The 12,194-nt window shown below is 35.0% G+C and overlaps 1 non-coding gene across 2 annotated transcripts; it reads left to right on the top strand.

Annotated features, from left to right (window-relative positions):
• Positions 1–3,008: 3,008 nt before the first annotated feature.
• Positions 3,009–11,918, top strand: LOC101305198. 2 transcript variants are annotated; one of them, XR_185065.1, is made up of 4 exons: positions 3,009–4,121; positions 4,389–4,458; positions 4,731–4,761; positions 11,591–11,918. It is a non-coding gene; the product is annotated as an uncharacterized LOC101305198 (transcript). The 2 variants fall into 2 exon arrangements; XR_185064.1 differs by lacking the exon at positions 11,591–11,918 and having other exon boundaries at positions 3,009–4,458; positions 4,731–4,897.
• Positions 11,919–12,194: the final 276 nt, after the last annotated feature.

Below are 12,194 nucleotides of genomic sequence, written 5' to 3' on the forward strand. Positions count from 1 at the left end.
TTTTTTTTTTTTTTTCTTTTTCTGTTCATGTCTCCTATGCATTTCAATTTCCAGTTGATAATGCCCTTCATAAGTGAGAAATTTTTAAGATGACAGGTGTGGAACATATGCATTCCTTGATTAGTTGTGGAACACGTGCATAGCTGCTTTCTTTGCTTTACACAGTAGTATTCATGTTTGATGAAATTTACTTTGAATACAGAGTGTACAGTACTTAAAGAACTTGAACTTTTGCTATACATATATACAATATCTATGCTCTCATGCCCCCAAAAGGATCAGTATGGCTTTGATTACAATAATAAATTTGTAAAGTGAATATAAGTTGCATGTGATTCCTCTGCGTTTTCTTATTGATAAAGAGTCAGAGATGAAAGTTAATTTTGAGTTTTGTTGATGCAGCGATTTGAAGTTTGCAGTTTTCCAGGTTATGCAATTCAGAAGCTCAACGATTCTACATCGGTTAAGGGGACGGCTTCATTATTCGTTTTCAGGTTTCAATTTAACTTCTATTTTTTTTATTCTGCATTTTTTTTTGTCGAAATAAGATTGCTTTTTGGGTTCTCATTTGTACAGTATCATTTAGTTGGTTCGTCTGTTTTTACAAAATTGAAAGGATTTATAGAGAGATCCTGGATGAGTGCAGTTTGGGAAATTTAACAGACAAATAATGCCTATTAAATTGTATTTCCATGTTTCATGAACTTCTTGGGTTACTTCCAATTTTGTTCCTTGGCAACCGGCAACAATGGTTTGGAATTTGTAGCTGAAATTAAGCTCTGTCATTGATGACAAGTTGGTGTGAACCAAGAAAGAGGACAGTGACTGACTGACATTGTTGTTCTATTACAGAGGGAAAATATTTGGGAAGCCATCTCAAATTCAGTCTTGATTTTCTGCGCAAAGAATTAGAAAAGGGACATAAGGTAAAGCAATCTCTATTTTTGGTACTTACATATTGTTGCTATATATATATATTTAATTGTTTTCAGAAGACTTATTGTTGCTATATGCTTCTATATAGATGTTTATTATTCTTCTTCTTTTCAAGACTTCTTTTATCAGGTTGCTCTGTTATCACATTTCCTTCTCAAAACAAACGATAATAACATGTTGAGCACCTTGCTACTACTTTCAAAATATATGCTGAGGAAGGTAGCTATGACAGAACCTGGCCGAGCCACTATAAATAACTACATTACTCATGGTTTGAGAGTTGTTGGCCTTTCCTTTTTCATTTCAATATAAAATATATTCATTATGTAATTAAACATCTTCCAGTATATCTATTTTCCGTCAGGGACAATTACTGTTCACTAATGACAGTAAAATGACGGTTTCTGCCCTTGAATTGTCTCCATCCCAGAAACTCTCTAGACTCTTCTCGATTTCTCGATTTCTTTCGCTTTCTCTCGATTTATCCGGGAAGAATTGCTCTTCTCACTTTCCCTCACCCAAGATCTCTCTGTCTCTCTGAAATTCGCCTCACTTTTCCTCTCTCACCTGATCTGTTTTCCTCCCCAGCTTTCTATCTCTCTTGAATCTCCAAAATCTGAAGGATTGCTCGATTGTACGTCTTAAATCTACAACCCAAGCAAGCCATCGATTACTTTTGAGGTAATTTTTCTTCCTGACTTTGGTTAGGGCTTATAAATCTAAATCCAGGTGTGCTTACTGTGTTGGTATTTGATGAGTGAGGAAGGTGTGGCTTTATAAATTTTGACGGTGCCATCTATTGACTCGCCGAATCCAGAAAAACTATGACGTGGAAGCTGGAAGTAACCGTTCCGGCGACAACGAGGAGTCCAACAATGTGTTTGAGATTCCCAGGACCAAGCACGCTTCCGTCAATCGTCTCCGGCGTTGGAGGGTATGGATTTTCTTACTGCTTTGCTTTTCTGTTTTGTTTTTTATTATCTCTGCTTTCCGTTTTCAGTGTTTGCTTTTTTGTTCGGTTGCTTTGAATTTTTGCTGCAATTTGGTGTGGTGCATCTAATTCTCTGCCGTATATGTCATATGACATGTGTGTTCTTCAATTGGAGAGCTTGATATCTTGAGATTTGTTGATGTTATGAAGCTCTCTTTCATCAACGATCGATACATAGTAAAAGAGAGGGATAGGGAGATAATTGGAGAGCTTTGTGTGCGCAATAGCTTGCAGATCGTTTTGGGGGATTGTGTTTGATCTAACATTGATCAAAATGGAAGTAGGTCTGCTGTTTTTATTGAATTGGGTTTGTGAGAGTTAGGACTAAACCATCAAAAATAATTATTACATTTCCATTAGAAAGTAGATAGCTAATTGCATGCGTTTCGTTCTAAGTTTAGCTAAAGAAGAATGGCAACTGTAATTAACCCACAAGAAGGAAGTAATACAAATTAAGCTTGGCACAACATAGGAGATGGTTAGGAGTCCTGTTTATGTTTCCAGTTTTGAGCAACATGTAAGTATAGTTTGGTGGTTTGTTTTTGGTTCCAAACGTGCTGAGTTGTTGTCTGCCTTTGCATTTAACATTTGTTACAATTGACATTCTCTTTTCTTCATTTTCAGGTTACTGAAGAGAACTTGGCTGTTGTCTTTGTTAATTGTGAACAAGTGAGTTCTATGTATGTTATTTTTTTCAACACTTGGAAAGTTGAAGAAGATAGAGGGGAGTGTAAGATTGAATTTCATTTTCAATCCTTTGTCAGTGATTTTGAGCTTGCAAAACTGCTCAAAGTAAAGTAGTTGTTTGAGTCTATTTCAAAGAGGAAATTCCATGCTTTCGCAAATAACTTATTTAATGAATTTTATTTTTTTTTTTTCTCGCAGGTGCTATAGGTGGAGATATATACAATGTTATTGCTGACACTATAGTGAGTTCTCTTGCCCCCACTGCAATTTTGTTTTGGTATCCCTTTAATGTTAAAAGGCTTTGTGAACTATATGTTACTGAATCATGTAAACAAATAATGTGGATCAAAATGAATGGTCTATTGCTGACAAAAATGAGAATGAATGATCTAATTATACGAGGATTCAACTACCATCTCATACAACAAGAAAGTACATATATATAATACAGGATAATAACGCAAGTAGTATTACATATCATATATGTTTGCATCTAAAAATGGTTAGTAATTTGCATCCAAAGTTTCATAGTTATGTGGATGCAGACTTCTGATATGTAAAATGAATTTATTAAACGTTCTCTAAAAATGGAATTTAGATCTTAAATTTTTGTTCTCTTCAGCCGACTGAGAAAGAAGAGGAGGGTAATTTCAGGGGGATTGCTTGCCGATACATAGTTTTTGGGGTAAATTCAGTTCGTCATTTTTTCTCATCGGCTTTGAAGATTGTTATTGGGTATCGATTATGTGTTTAGCATTTGAACTTTAATTTCTTTCTTAGCCAATCCTTATTAGTTATGCCTTGATCCAAGCCTTCAATGTATGTTGTTGTGGGTTATGTGTCGTTCCAAGTGAGGATAGCATTTCTCTTCTGCATGTCCATTAATTACTATTGAAGTAAGGTCAAACATAAGTATTAGAATATATACAAGGTTTTGAATGCCCTTGGTTTTGATCATAGCTTTGTGTGCAGTCTGTTAATTGTAATAGGATTAATTAGAAGCTAAAAGTAAGCAATAAATTGTGTACAAGGAGGCACAGGTAAGGAGGTTGTCACACAGTTTGTCCAAGCAATCAATAATTTAGTCACCACAAATCCTAAAAGTTCGTTTTGGAATTTGAGAAAATTTTAGCTTCTGCTTACTTTGAGTAGTTCCCTAGCTTCAGTGGAAAACATTTTATAATTTCCAGTAGTAATCAATGAGATAGTTCAGGGTGTAGCTAACAGAAAAGTAGCTGCTACTAATATGAATTGTGCCAGTAATCGGTCAGATAGTGTATTTACGTGCATCCGTGCATCATCGAAAGTAAAGTAAGTTTGTTCTTTTCTCTGTTGTCATTTCTGTAAAATTTGTAACAGATCCTGTATTGTTTTTCTTCTTACCTTTTCTATGTGGGAGATGCAAATTGTTGTTGGGTTCTCTTATATCTTCCTCCAAATTGCAAGACACAAGAATTTCCAGATTTTAATTATGGTTAACAAGTCTGATTTCAAGGAAAGTATGGAGGTTAGTGCCCACATTTGTTTCTTTGCTCCAAATCCTACGAGTTTTACTCTCTCTAATTTAGGCCCTTCGTTTCCCAATTATGGCTTACGTGAATGCCTCGAATCTGTTACAGATGTGATCATGCTACTAAATATACCCAATAGAACTGAATCATTTTGCTGAGTTTTACTCCGCTTTATGTGGTTAAATTTCTCTTTATGTGGGTTAGCAACTCTTATTGTCATATGGTATCTATTTTTCACTCTATTGCCTTTATCTTTTATATAGCATGGAGGACATCTAACCTTGATGAAGGTGAAAAAATGAAGCCAACATCAAAAAATGAAGAGCATTAGATGTATGGTTATTTTCTAGCTTCTGAAAATCAGTTACTTCTGTTTTATTACCATGCCTTTTAAGTTTAAATACTGCCTTTGTTTGAACATTTCATTTTTCATTCCCTGCTGAGCAGTTGAAAGTTTAGGGTCTGAACTGCAAGTTTCAAAACTTTTTGTAAGATGAATTATTTGCTTAACATGTTTGAGATTTGAAATCTGGCTTATGTATCAGATTTGATAACATACATACATGCTTGATCGTTGTTGACTTAACTATTGGTAACATCTGCAGAAGGAGGCTACCATTTGAGATTCATGTTAAGGTGAGAAAACAACAGCCTTGGGTTAATTTGTTCAAGGTAAAGGAAAACCAACTTAGGGGGTGGATCTTCTTTCATCCTACTTTTTCTCCTGCCTTTGAAAATTTTACAGTTTATGAAGCCACTACAGTTTCCGGCTTACACTTTTGGGATATGTTTCAAACACTGTTTGATTTTATTTTGAATCACAATAATTAGAGCAAAGACCGTGTGATCATTTCCTGAGTTTATTTTACAATGTTTTCTCTTTTAGACATATCTTGATTTCATAAATTCATAATTCTTCTAAATTTGATCGCTTCCTACAGCTTATGCAATGTTCGGGATGAAGTGATCTGCATGAAAAAATTACAGAATTACAAGGATGATAAGCATAAATGTTTGCCAATCACTAAATAGTTGTTTTCGTTGATCTATGAAAGGAAACTTCATTCTATACAGGTTTCTCCTAAGGATATTTTCTTTTGATTCAAGATTTTTATTTAATCTAGAATAGTTGATTACGAAAGGTTGGGTAAGTGTGCTTAATTGAGGATTTAGTGGGGGAGTAACTAAAAAATCAGAAGCAGTTGGAGAAGTTTGGTCTTCATCTGTGGCTGAAATATTTTGAGATTCATTTTCTGTATAATTTGGGATGAAGTGATTGGCAAACATTTATGCTTAAAACAAAATCTGAAATATTCTTCCTTGATTTTTTAGATAAACTAAACAACCCAAAAATCATTCAAACATTAACAAAAGCAAGATGGAAAACCTGCAATAGTTCTGTCGTTTCTAGTCATCCTCCGGTTGAAACAATGATAATTGATTATCTTAACAGTCCAATCATAGCCTCACCTTTTAAAATCGCCGTAGAAGATACAGAGACTAATAAAATTAACCCAGAAACCAAAAAATTATTGAACAAAATAATTACACAAATCAAAGTCTAGTAACCATAGGAGCTCAGTTAGATAAAATAGAAACAAAGGTTGACAACATATCCTCTAAAGTCAACATCCTACCACAACTTAAAACAGAAACTCCATTAGTTCATTTCAGTGAATTAAATAAACCTAGCCTAAAACCTACTTCTTCGATTCAAAAGATTGAACAAATGTTAGAAAAATAAAAATCTGAAACACCCGAACCAAGTAGAATTGCAGTAATTCATACCCAACAAACATCTTCATCAATTTCATCTGATAGCGATTCTAGCAACACTAGTCAAACTACAGAATTAAATCAAATCCTTCAAACTTTAAATATAGAATCTTTAAAACTAGACAAAATAGTTCATCCAAAGAAGCAACCTTTTAAAACTTGGACAGAACGTCCTCTCCCTTTAGATATACAACCTAGTAATCATCCTAATAATCAATTCTCAGTTTTTTCTTCTAATAAAACTTATGAATGGAACATTGATAATTTATCAGAACAAGAACTCTTAAATAAATTACATCACATGTCTATAACAGCTAATAGTTATGTCACTAATCATAATTTCAGCCAGCCTGAAATCATTGACATATTTTCCACAGGATTTACAGGAATGCTTCATTCCTGGTGGGAAAAACATCTCACTCTTAATTCTAGATCATCCATTAAACATGCCATCAAACGTGATGAAGATGAGACTTTTTTGACGATCGCACAGGAATGAGAATTTCTGATGCTGTTAATACCTTATTTTACACAATCATCCAACATTTCATAGGGACCCCTAGTCATATTACATCCAGAATTCATGATCAACTTAGTAACTTTAGGTGTCCTACCTTAAGTGATTTCAAATGGTACAAAAATGTCTTTATCTCTCGAGTCATGCTTAGAGACGATAGTAACCAACCATTTTGGAAAGAAAAATCCATAAATGGTCTTCCAAAGTTATTTGCTCATAAAATCAGACAAGTCCTTAGTAATGAAACATGTCATATTAATTACGATTCTTTAACTTATGGAAATATAATTACAGTTATCCAAAAAGAAGGATTAAAAATGTGTATAGATATGAAACTAAATGCTCAAATGAAATCAGATAAGAAAACAGCTAAATACGAACTAGGAAACTTTTGTGAACAATATGGCTTACCTTCTTTACCTCCTTCAAGAAGAAAAAAAAGCAAGCAATAAATTTACTCCATACCATTCAAAAAGAAAATTTACACCTTATAAAAGTAATTTTGAGCCAAACAAATTTTATTCAAAAAACAAATTTCGCAAAAATTGGTCCAAAAAACCAAATCGTCAACAAAAGACTAAAACTTTTGATAAAAGTACAACTAAATGTTTTAAATGCAACAAGACCGATCACTTTGCAAATAACTATCTAGTTAAAAATACTATTAATCAACTAAAAATCAATCAAGAAGAAAAAGAGAAACTTATACAAACTTTAGAATTACGAAATACTGATTCAGAAAATGAAATGAGCGAAGAAGACATCACATTGATGGAATCCTCTTCCTCTGAATCCAATGAACATTCTTCCCCATGCATGTAATTGTAAAACGATAAATGTTCTTTCAAAACAGGAAGAACAAGAAGAACTATTAATTGATTTAATAAGTAAAATAGATAATCCTAAACTTAAGGCTGAGTACCTTAAAAATTTTAAAAAATTAATTACCCAAGAAAATATAGTCAATCCGCCCCCACAAAAATTAGCCTTACTACAACTTTTGACAAATTTTCTACTAGTAAAAAGGAAATAACAATCCAAGATTTGCAACATGAGGTCAAAACAATCAAGAGTCAAATACATACTTTACAACAAACGCATTTAGAACTTACAAATGACAATAAAGAAATTAAACAAGAATTGAACTTACTAAAAATAAATAACCAATTTCTTAAATTACAAGATCCCCCTGAAAATCATTTTCCAAATCCTTTCCCCAAAAATAATGAAGCTGAAATTTCTGAAAACAATACTATTAGTACCATACGCCAAATCCAGCTTAAAAAATGGTACACTAATGTCACACTCAAAATAAAAGATTTCCAAATAACAATAACAACCCTTATTGATTCCGGTGCAGATCTTAACTGCATCCAAAAAGGCTTAATACCTTCAAAATATTTTGAAAAAACAAAAGAGTCTTTACGATCAGCCAATGGAACAAAAATGGATATTAAATATGAAATTCCTAAAGCCCATATATGCCAAAATAATGTTTGTTTTAAAACTCCATTTGTCTTAGTAAAAAATTTAATTGATAAAGTAATTTTAGGACTCCCTTTCATTACTTTAATTTACCCCTTCAAAACCGAATATGATGGTATTATTACCTACCCTTTTGATGAACCAGTCAAATTTACTTTTCTTTCTAACCTTGAAATTCATACCCTAAAGGCATTTCAAGAAAATAATATTTCAAAAACTCTTAATTGCATCCAAGCAAAGAATAAACAAATAATCTTTCTTCAAGAAGAAATTAATTTTAAAAGAATTGAAAATCAACTCCAAGACTCTTTTCTTCAGCAAAAAATCAAAAATTTTGAAGAGAAAATTATCAATGAAATATGTTCTGACATTCCTACTGTCTTTTGGCATAGGAAAAACATATTGTTTCTCTTCCTTACATTAAAAATTTTAATGAGAAAAATATTCGTACTAAAGCTCGTCCAATCCAAATGAATCATGAGATTATGGACTTTTGTAAAAATGAAATCAATGATTTACTCAAAAAAGATATTATCTGTCCTAGTAAATCCCCTTAGTCTTGCCCAGCTTTCTATGTTCAGAAAAATGTTGAACTCGAAAGAGGAACTCCTCCGTTAGTCATTACACTACAGGAAATCTCGTCATAGGCGACGGAATCAACCCGTCGCTTAAGAAGCAATATTCGTCGCCTAAGATCCTAGGAGACCGATCATTCGTCGTTTAAGTTCCGTCGCTTAAGTGTCGTGAGGTAGACACTTACGCGACGGAATTGAAGTTTTTCGTGAACGATCCAACCCGACGAACTCTGACATGCCTTGTCGACAAATTTATTCGTCAATAAATGTCCCTATCGACGAAAAAAATTTGTCGGAAGAATTCCTACGCGACGAATAAAAATTTTTTCTTAACCGACGGAACTACGTCGGTATATATGTTTGTCGAATAATACTGAGTCGTTCTTAGGCGACGGAAAATTCGTCGGTAAAGTTGTAATCCGACGAATACGAAATAGTTCTTAGTCGACGATTGTTCTTTGAATTCGTCGGTTAGGTTGTTCTTAAGCGACAGAAGTTACTATTTCCGTCGCCTAGATATTTCATCTTGGGAGACGAATGTTACTATTTCTGTCGCTTGGGTTGTTTCTCTTGCGCGACGAAGGGTTGAGTTCCGTCGCTGAATGTAAATATCAATTGCGACGAATATTGCTGTTTCCGTCGCTCATGATATTTACCTTGGGCGACGAAGGTTACTGTTTCCGTCGACCAAGTTATTTTATTTATGGTGAAAAGACACTAAATTTTTTATTTTTTATTTTTTATTACAAATTATTAACAATAATCAAACACAGATATATTAATCATTATACAGTAGCAATATATACTATGAATAATGCCAAGGGGCACTGTTGTCCAATCCTACACGTTGTCGCCTCTATCATCACTGTTTTGTGGGGAAGCTTGTCGAGGAGGAGGAAATTGTGGAGGAGGAGGAGGTGGCATACCTAGGTGCGCATATATGGCTGCAACTTGGGACTGTACAACACTACACATAGACTCGGCACACAGGGCACGCTGCTGGACCTCTTGGTATTGCTGTTGGGCAAGCTGCTGGACCTCTTGGAACTGCTGCTGGGCACGCTCCTTTGATTCCTTTAGTCTCTGCTCATAGCGCTCCTGCACCTCTTGGAGTTGCTGCTCATCAACTCTAGGAGGACGACTACGTGAAGTGGAACTATTTGAAGAAAGGCTCAAGTCTCGCTCGCCTCCTCGTCCAATCCCTCTGATCTCCTTTCCTTTCCGAGTTTTGAGCACCTTACCCAACACCTCAATTTGTTGGGACTGAACACTTTCCATAATCTCCTCCTCCATCGCGTCAGGATGTTGTTCCTTAAATGCATCATTTCATTTATTGACCTCATCAACCATGTCATTCTACATTTAAAATACATCAATTAATAAACAAAACATGCAGCTCAACATTTCCATAATAAAGTTTACTGGTTGCATAATAAACAGGGAATAAGCTACTGGGGGTCAGTAAACTCATTAAGCCGAGTAGAAGTTTACTGTCCCCCAGTAAACTTGTACTGGGGGTCAGTAAACTTGCAATTCATTATCTCCATTTCAATTTCATGGCCACAACACACAACAGATACCCTAATAAACAACTTTAGTGTTCTCTCGTAAACCCAGTTAAAGTTTACTGGCCCTTAGTAAACTTCTACTGGGGGTCAGTAAACTTCCAATTCATTATCTCCTTTTCAGTTTCATGGCCAGAACACACAACAGATACTCTAATAAACAACTTTACTGCTCCCTAGTAAACCCAGTATAAGTTTACTGCCCCCAAGTAAACTTCTACTGGGGGTCAGTAAACATGCAATTCATTATCTCCCTTTCAGTTTTATGGCCACAACACACAACAGATACCCTAATAAACAACTTTATTGCTTCCTAGAAAACCCTGTAGAAGTTTACTGCCCCCCAGTAAACTTTTACTGGGGGTCAGTAAACTTGCAATTCATTATCTCCCTAGTAAACCTTGTAGAAGTTTACTGCCCCCCAGTAAACTTCTACTGGGGTCAGTAAACTTGCAATTCAGTTGCATGGCCACAACAGATACCTTAATAAACAACTTTATTGCTCCATAAAACTATACATCTTAATTAATGACAATGATAATAACACTTTTTGTTTTGTTTTGGAAGAAGCAGGAAAACATAACATTCTAATTGGACAGTGCCTACATTCAACTTAATGGTCTCATATATATACCAATAGCCGGATTTACACATGCTTGAACCATTTGCTAAGCTTACATTCTAGTAAAAGGAAAGACACTTACATATTTCTTGATTGTATCTTAATCACCGGCCCTGACATAGGTCTTCCCAAAACCTTTGATAATTGAAAGCTGCTCGCCTTGTATTCTGAGTTCCTCCATTGTGTAGATGATAGGAGAAGACCCCGTGTGGTGGTGCATAGTCTTCTCCCCACGGTTCCGCTTGTTTGCCAAGGAGAGTCTCTAATATATACACGAAAAAACATTAAATAGATTAGTTCTAACATCTTGCACATTTCACATTTCAAGTTATAAATACATAACTATACATGAATGGGCTAATAATAAAATACAAGGGAAACAATGAAGGTAATTAAAAAAAATCACCTTGAAAGCATCTGACTCAAAGTGCTCGCATAGAAACTCCCACTGGTCCTCTCTCCTAATGAAATCTACTGGCATGCCAGAGGGCCCTTCGTTCAGATAAGCTTTGTGACACTGGTACTTCCAGTCCTTGTACCTCTCCTGTGCCCTCTTCAGTATCCAATTGAACATTGGCTCATCATTTTCATCCCACTCGTACTTCGGCTAAGTAAGAAATAAATAAAAAATCCCATGTTAAGCACTGAAAAATAAAATAAAACAGCCAATTACTATCACAAAACACATCTTTCAATTCATATCAACACACAATACTTTACACACATTCAATCATACTTTACACATATTCATAACATTTTCACTTTATAAGACAACTTAGTCTTATGCAAACATATCTTTAGACATGAAATTTTATCAACATAGAGATGTCAATTCAGTCAGTTCATGCCTTCCAATTATAAGCAATCATATATATGTTATCAAATAAATGTAATTAAGTAAATTTACTTTTCATATACTTTTCAGTTACTTACCGACATTGCATTCCACACCTTCCACTTCTCAGTCTGATCAAGGTGGTAGAACGTGCTTGCCCTCATTCCCACCAGACTCCGTATGGCGCAACCGATATCATGTGCCACCAAGCTGTTTATCCCCCTCACGCTAGAGCCTTTTACACGGGGGCAATACTCCAGCTTGATCTTCTGCCCTGTTTGTTGAACGATATCCTCCGCCTTCTTTCCAAAACAAAAACCCCGCTTCTTTTTCGGGGCCGGAGCTACAATTAACATGTGAAAATACATTATTACATTATGATATATACTTAATATACAAGAGGATATATGTTGTGTGTAAGTGGCATGAAAATGAAAGAGACATATTGTACTGATAGTTTACTGACCCCCATTATAAGTTTACCGACCCCCAAAATAAGTTTACTGATCCACAGAAGAAGTTTTCTGACCCCTAGTAGAAGTTTACTGACCCCCAGTAGAAGTTTACTGACCCCTAGTAGAAGTTTACTGGGGGCAGTAGAAGTTTACTGACCCCCTAGTAGAAGTTTACTGGGGGCAGTAGAAGTTTACTGACCCCCATGATCATTGATCATAATGACCGAAACGATCAAACA

This window comes from Fragaria vesca, linkage group LG6 (genome assembly GCF_000184155.1).
Source record: "Fragaria vesca subsp. vesca linkage group LG6, FraVesHawaii_1.0, whole genome shotgun sequence".
NCBI classification, from domain to species: domain Eukaryota; kingdom Viridiplantae; phylum Streptophyta; class Magnoliopsida; order Rosales; family Rosaceae; genus Fragaria; species Fragaria vesca.